This window comes from Triticum aestivum, chromosome 4B, assembly GCF_018294505.1.
Source record: "Triticum aestivum cultivar Chinese Spring chromosome 4B, IWGSC CS RefSeq v2.1, whole genome shotgun sequence".
NCBI classification, from domain to species: Eukaryota; Viridiplantae; Streptophyta; class Magnoliopsida; order Poales; family Poaceae; genus Triticum; species Triticum aestivum.
The window spans coordinates 394615758-394622957 of NC_057804.1; positions in this window are offsets into that span (position 1 = coordinate 394615758).

The window sequence follows — 7200 nt, forward strand, 5'->3', positions numbered from 1 at the left end:
AAAGGACAACGAAAATCTACTCAGACATCATAGGATGGCAACACATCATTGGATAATAATATGAAGCATAAAGCACCATGTTCAAGTAGAGGGTACAGTGGGTTGTAGGAGAGTGGACCGCTGTAGATAGATGGGGGAAGGTGATGAAGATGTTGGTGAAGATGATGGAGGTGTTGATGTAGATCGCGGTGGTGATGATGGCCCCGGCGGTGTTCCAACACCACCGGGAGAGAGGGGGAGAGATCCCCCCTTCTTCTTCTTCTTCCTTGACCTTCTCCCTGGATGGGAGAAGGGTTTTCTCTCTCGTCCTTGGTCTCCATGGCGTGGGAGGGGCGAGAGCCCCTCCAAGATTGGATATGTCTCTCCGTCTCTCTCTATTTTTGCGTTCCTGGTTCTGCCCTTTCACCATTTCTAATATTCCCGGAGATCCGTAACTCCGATTGGATTGAAACTTTGAACACGATTTGTTTCCAGATATTAGCTTTCTTGCGGCGAAAGAAGCACAACAACTGCCTTATGGGGTGTCCACGAGGGTCAGCGGCGCCCCCCTGCCTCGTGGCCCCCTTGATCATCGTCTCGCGTTGATTCTTCTTCCAAAAATCATAAATATTCCAAAAAAAAATCTCCGTCAGTTTTTATCCTGTTTGGATTCCGTTTGATATGGATTTTCTGCAAAACAAAAAACACGCAACAAACAGGAACTGACACTAGGCACTGGATCAATATGTTAGTCCCAAAAATATTATAAAGTTGCCAAAAGTATATAAGTGCAGAATATTGGCATGGACAATCAGAAATTATAGATACGATGGAGACATATAACATATCACATCACAACATGCCCTACAAAAACAAGTTAGACATCCTCTACTTTGTTTGTTGCAAGTTTTACGTGGCTGCTACAGGCTGCTAGCATGAACCGTACATACCTACGGCACAAAAACCACAACGGTGATTTATCAAGTTTGCTGTTTTAACTTTCACAAGGACCGGCTGTAGTCAAATTTGATTCAATTAAAGTTGGAGAAAGAGACACCCGCCAGCCACCTTTATGCAAAACTAGTTGCATGTCTGTCGGTGGAACCGGTCTCATGAACGCAGTCATGTAAGGTTGGTCCGGACCACTTCATCCAAGAATAGCGCCGAATCAAAATAAGACATTGGTGGTAAGCAGTATGACGATCACCACCCACAACTCTTTGTGTTCTACTCGTGTATATCATCTACGCATAGACTTGGCTCGGATGCCACTGTTGGGAAGCATAGCATGCAATTTCAAAAAAATTCCTACGCTCACGCAAGATCTATCTAGGAGATGCATAGCAACGAGAGGGGAGAGTGTGTCCATGTACCCTCGTAGAGTGAAAGCGGAAGCTTTAACTTAACGCGGTTGATGTAGTGGTACATCGTCTCGACTCAACTGATCAAGTACCGAACGTATGACACATCCGAGTTCTGCACACGTTCAACTCGATAACATCCCTCAAACTCTTGATCCAGCAGAGTGTCGATGGAGTTGATGAGTTCCGTCAGCACGACGGCGTGATGACGGTGATGGTGATTTGATCCACGCAGGGCTTCTCCTAAGCACTACGATGATACTATCGGAGGAGTAAATGGTGGAGGGGGCACCACACAAGGCTAGGACAATGTTGTGCCTTTGGGGTGCCCTCCTTCCCCCGTATATAATGGAGGGGGGAGGAGGCCGGCCACCAGGGGGCGCGCCATGGAGGGGGGAGTCCTACTAGGACTCCCCTCCTTGTATGATTCGCCCCCCTTTTCCTTCTTTCCGGAGTAGCAAAGGGGGAAAGGGAGAGGGAGTAGGAAAGGGAAAGGGGCGGCGCCGCCCCCACCCCTTGTCCAATTTGGATTGGCAAGGGGGCCGCGCGCCACCTCCTATGGCCTGCCCTCTCTTCTCCACTAAGGCCCATGTGGCCCATTAACTTTCCTGGGAGGTTTTGGTAACCTCCCGGTACTCCGAAACTTATCCGAAACTTCCTGAAACCATTTCGGTGTCCGAGTGTAACCACCCAATATATCAATCTTTACCTCTCGACCATTGCAAGACTCCTCGTCATGTCCGTGATCTATCCAGGACTCTGAACAACCTTCGGTCACCAAAACACATAGCTCATATAATACCAATCGTCATCGAACGTTAAGCGTGCGGACCCTATGGGTTCCAGAACTATGTAGACATGACCGAGACACCTCTCCGGTCAATAACCAATAGTGGAACCTGGATGCTCATATTGGTTCCCACATATTCTACGAAGATCTTTATCGGTCGAACTGTAATGTCAATATAGTTATTCCCTTTGTCATCGGTATGTTACTTGCCCGAGATTCGATTGTCGGTATCTCCATACCTAGTTCAATCTCGTTACTGGCAAGTCTCTTTACTCGTTCGGTAGTGCATCATCCCGTAAGTAACTCATTAGTCACATTGCTTGCAAGGCTTGATATGACGTGCATTACCGAGAGGGCCTAGAGATACCTCTCCGATACTCGGAGTGACAAATCCTAATCTCGATCTATGCCAACCCAAGAAACATCCTTGGAGATACCTGTAGAGCATCTTTGTAATCACCCAGTTATGTTGTGATGTTTGATAGCACATAAGGCATTCCTCTGGTGTCCGGGAGTTGCATAATCTCATAGTCGTAGGAATATATATTTGACACGAAGAAAGCAGTAGCAATAAAACTGAACGATCATTATGCTAAGCTAACGGTTGGGTCTTGTACATCACATCATTCTACTAATGATGTGATCCCGTTATCAAATGACAACTCATGTCCATGGCTAGGAAACTTAACCATCTTTTGATCAACAAGCTAGTCTAGTAGAGGCATACTTGGGACACGTTGTTTTGTCTATGTATCCACACATGTATCAAGTTTCCGGTTAATACAGTTCTAGCATGAATAATAAACATTTCTAATGAATAAGGAAATATAAAATAACAACTTTATTATTGCCTCTAGGGCATATTTCCTTCAGTTCTCTCCAAGCTAGGGACACTTGCTGCCTTTAATCAACATAATTCAAATACATGAAAATACAACCAAATAGGACATGTACACTGCACAACTATTTGCAAACCCTAAAATCCAGTTATCTAGGAAATTAAAATTCACTGACAATAGTAAAATTCAGTTAACTTAATCTTGTTGTGATCCGATTCAGTTAACTGCATTCATCCAGTGCATTTAATCCAATCTTGTTGTGATCAGATTCACTTAATTGTAGATTGTTAGTGTTAATTGAATTTGATACTGTGAACTGAATGGGTACTGTCAGTTGAATCATAGTTTGAACTAAATTTGGTAGTCCAAACTGAATTACAATTGTTGTTATCAACTGAATTTCCTGGGAGGTATTGACCGTGGAGTGACTCAGTGGGTTGATGGTCGCTGGCCTGTCATACTTCAGAGGTGCCTCACAAAATTGTGGGAGATGTTTCATGAGCAGAACTACGGCAAGATGATGGATAGACAAGCTTATGACAAAAAATAGCCAAACTAGAGAAGTATAATGAATTCCTGGCCGAGCAATTCTGTGACATGGTTGAGGAAGTTGGCCAACTTTTTGATTGGCAAGATGGACATGTGCAGCATATGGAACATCAGAATGCAACACAAAAATGTTGAAGATGTCAAGACAAAGCTTGCAGAGTTAGAGGAGTGGTGCAAGATGGAGCTGAAGATGGAGAAGATGAGGCTGGCCAAGGAGCAGAGGTGCATGCTGACTTCTCAGGCATATATCATCAAGAACACTAGGAGGACCATGAAGGAGGTCAAGGAGGACAGGGATGCCCTTCAAGAGGAAACGAAGAACCTTGAGAGTGTGATTGCTGAATTGCTTAAAGGTGGGCATGGTAGCAAGGAGAAGCTTTAGAAGATCAAGTCATCATGGAGGAGTGAGGTGGTTGCATGGAGACTCACTATATATTAGGCCAATATATATAACAGGCCATGGAACACCAAGAAGCTGAAGATCTTGGTGGTATATTTTGTAGATCTACCGATCTTAGTTTGGCTCATAAATAGAAGGTTACCAATTTGGCCCATTCACGACCCATATTGCGGTCCGCTTTTGTCCCGTGAAAGGCCTATTGATCATATGGACCGTAGGAGGCCCATTGATCCTATGACCCCTAGATGGCCCATGGTCACTACAAGCAGGCCCATGGTTACCAAGGTCCATATGTGGCCCCTGGTTATTGCGGCCATTAGCAAATGGAGGAAAACAAAGACTTAGGAAATAAATAAACAAGCAACTATGCTAGGCTATTACCGCGATTGCACAAATTGCATCCACTGGGCATCAAAGTTCGCCACCAGTGCAAATATAGGGAACACCCTACACTATAAAATATTGCTTCCTATTTTGTTCAGTCGTTCGCTGCCCATTAAGAACAAATGTTGTATCGCAACAAAACAAATTACAGCCATATAACAAAAGAAGGGTTGGCATAAAAGTTAACAGTTCGGTAGATAAATGCACCATCAGAAGTTTAGAAGCTCGGTTTATTTGACCTGACTGTTATATTTTCATGTTGTAGTGTCTGATGGAGCACCATAACCTTCGCCTTCATTTCTCCTAGGCTCTTGAACGACATAGCAAATGTCTGGTACTCTAGTTTCAAAACCATACATATATTGACGACATCGAACAATGGTTGTCCTTGTTTCACAAAGGGTCTCTTTTAGGGATTGGACTTGTGTATGGAGCGCAGATATATCATTATTTTGACCTTGCAGATCTTGATCATGAGGCAGTTTGAATGAGGTTGCCTTAACAACTAACCCAGTATTACGCAGGAAGGTGCTTTTGGCACTGTTAGTGGAGAGATATTGACCCACTGCAACAAAAGGTGACATTGCGGTTATGATTACCTCGTCACCTTCAGGAGGTGCGGTTCCACCATTTGTTCCATAGCTTGATGAAAAGTTGAGTTTGTACATTAGTAGTACCGGAACAGTACTTATTAATGAGGCAGCAAAACCAAACAAAATAGCTTTGGTATATATATAGAACTTATTTTGGTGAACCCATGTAAAATATTGGTTGTATTTTCCTGCAAAGTATATAATAAAACCAGGTTTCAAACATATGACCATGTACAATGGCTAATGTATTGTGTATTTCTTCACATTGAATTGACGACTAAGGATAAAGAGACAAAGTTTATAATACGGTAAGCATAGTAAGACATCATTCATATCACAAAACAACTAAGACCAGACAAACAGGAAATTATAACATTGTGTGGGCAAGTCCAACACGGAACAAGATTACAGATCAAGAGCAAAGGAACATCACTCCTCTCATTTAAACCTTGTAAGGTGCAATGATATGTTAAGAAAACTGTGTATAAAATTAAAAAGACTAATTGACATTAGTTGCAAACCGTGCAGTTCAATGCACAAGTCAGAGTAACCAGTAGTTCAAAGGCATGAGGATTAAGGACTTACAACAGCGGCTTGGACTAGTGTAGTCATGCCCTTTGTCTTGCTGGTGTGACAGTGCTTGAAGATTTCCACTGCATTTGGTTCAGGTACTTTTTGGTCCTTGCATGCTTTTCTCTGCATTTGGAACAAGTCTATATAAATTTGATAATATAGCTACGAGATCCCGTCGTCTGTTAGAATTTCACTTTCTACGGTTGGCCTTATTCTTTGAACATTTCACCTAAAAGAAGATAGATTTCTAGGGCACATGAGTAAATACGAGTTCAACATGTGATCTGATCCCATATATATATAATGTATGTTGGGGATATGACTATTAGGTATGACCCGTCCAGAAGGGGCCGGGTTATACCTATGGCGGTTCATCAATACGAATCCCATGATGATATCGAAGATGATGGTTCATGAAGTATAGGCCTAAAGCCCAAGGGAGACTTAGGGCCCATAAGGGTAAACCGCCATACGTGTATGACTTATATTGTAAGGCAAGTATGTTTAGTCACCGAGCCGGACACGTTGTCTATGAGCCGGCCGGGACTCCATGAGCCACTGGGCGTCAAGCTGTGTATATAAAGGGACGACCCGGCGGTGGTTCAGGGCAAGAAACAAGAGATTGAAAGCTAGGTCAAGCGTATTCGCTCCCTGGTAATCGAGTCATAAGCAATACCACCTCAAGCTGGATTAGGCCTTTACCTTCACCGCAAGGGGCCGAACCGGTATAAACTCTCTGTGTCCTTTGTCCCGTTTAACCCCTTTAATCTAACATAGTTGCGATGGCTCCACGACTAAGTTCTCACACTAGGACATCTGCCATGACTATTCCACGACAGTTGGCGCCCACCATGGGGCCAGCGCACGGTGGTTTCGAGTCTTAAAGGGAAGCTTCAAAGGGATCAAGGGATACGCTGTGGGCCGGATGACCAAGAATCATCGCGGCAAGGTTTACATCGACGATGCAGGCTGGGGCCCCGAGGTCGGCTCAATTGAGTACGGATACCGGGTCCCCTTTGACAGAATTCACGTCTTCATCGGCAAGATCGGTGAGCCGGGCCCTGAGCCGGACATCTGCACCGACATCATCAAGACGGATCAGCGTGCACGACCCGCCCGAGCTCAGCCCACCGTGAAATGTGCCTTCGTGGGATTCATCCATGGGGCGGAATTTGATGAAGGATCCATGTCTGGCGGTGAGACGACCATCTATTCTGATGGTGAGTCGTCCACGGGCGATACTACTTCATTGTATCAACTGCAAGACGGTAGGCTTGGGGGCTGTCCTGATGGCGACAATATTCTGGACCCTATGAGCCGCCAAATAGGGTTGCAATCTTCATGGCCGGTACACATCCTGGGCAAAATTCTTTGACTGTGGCAGCAATGGTTTCTGGGTCAGCAATGATGATGGCAGTTGGGGCAGGAGGCCCTGTGCGCCCACCGGCTCAGGTTTTGACTGATTTGCTGGATAAACCGCAGCCTTGTTGACAACAGAGGTTAACCCGGCGATTCAACCTTAGCATAACGCGGAAATTGCAAAGCTGCATGATGAGGTAGTGCAAGCCAAGGAAGACCTGGCGGCGGAGGACGCTAGGATGACGGTGGAGCAAGCTGTTTTGGATGCCCAGGCACAACGAATCCAGGCTAGTTCCCTCCGGCTCTCATTGGATTAGAATGCTTCAAATGAAATCATGAGAAGAAGGCACCAGAGTCGTCTGCTGCCGGTTTA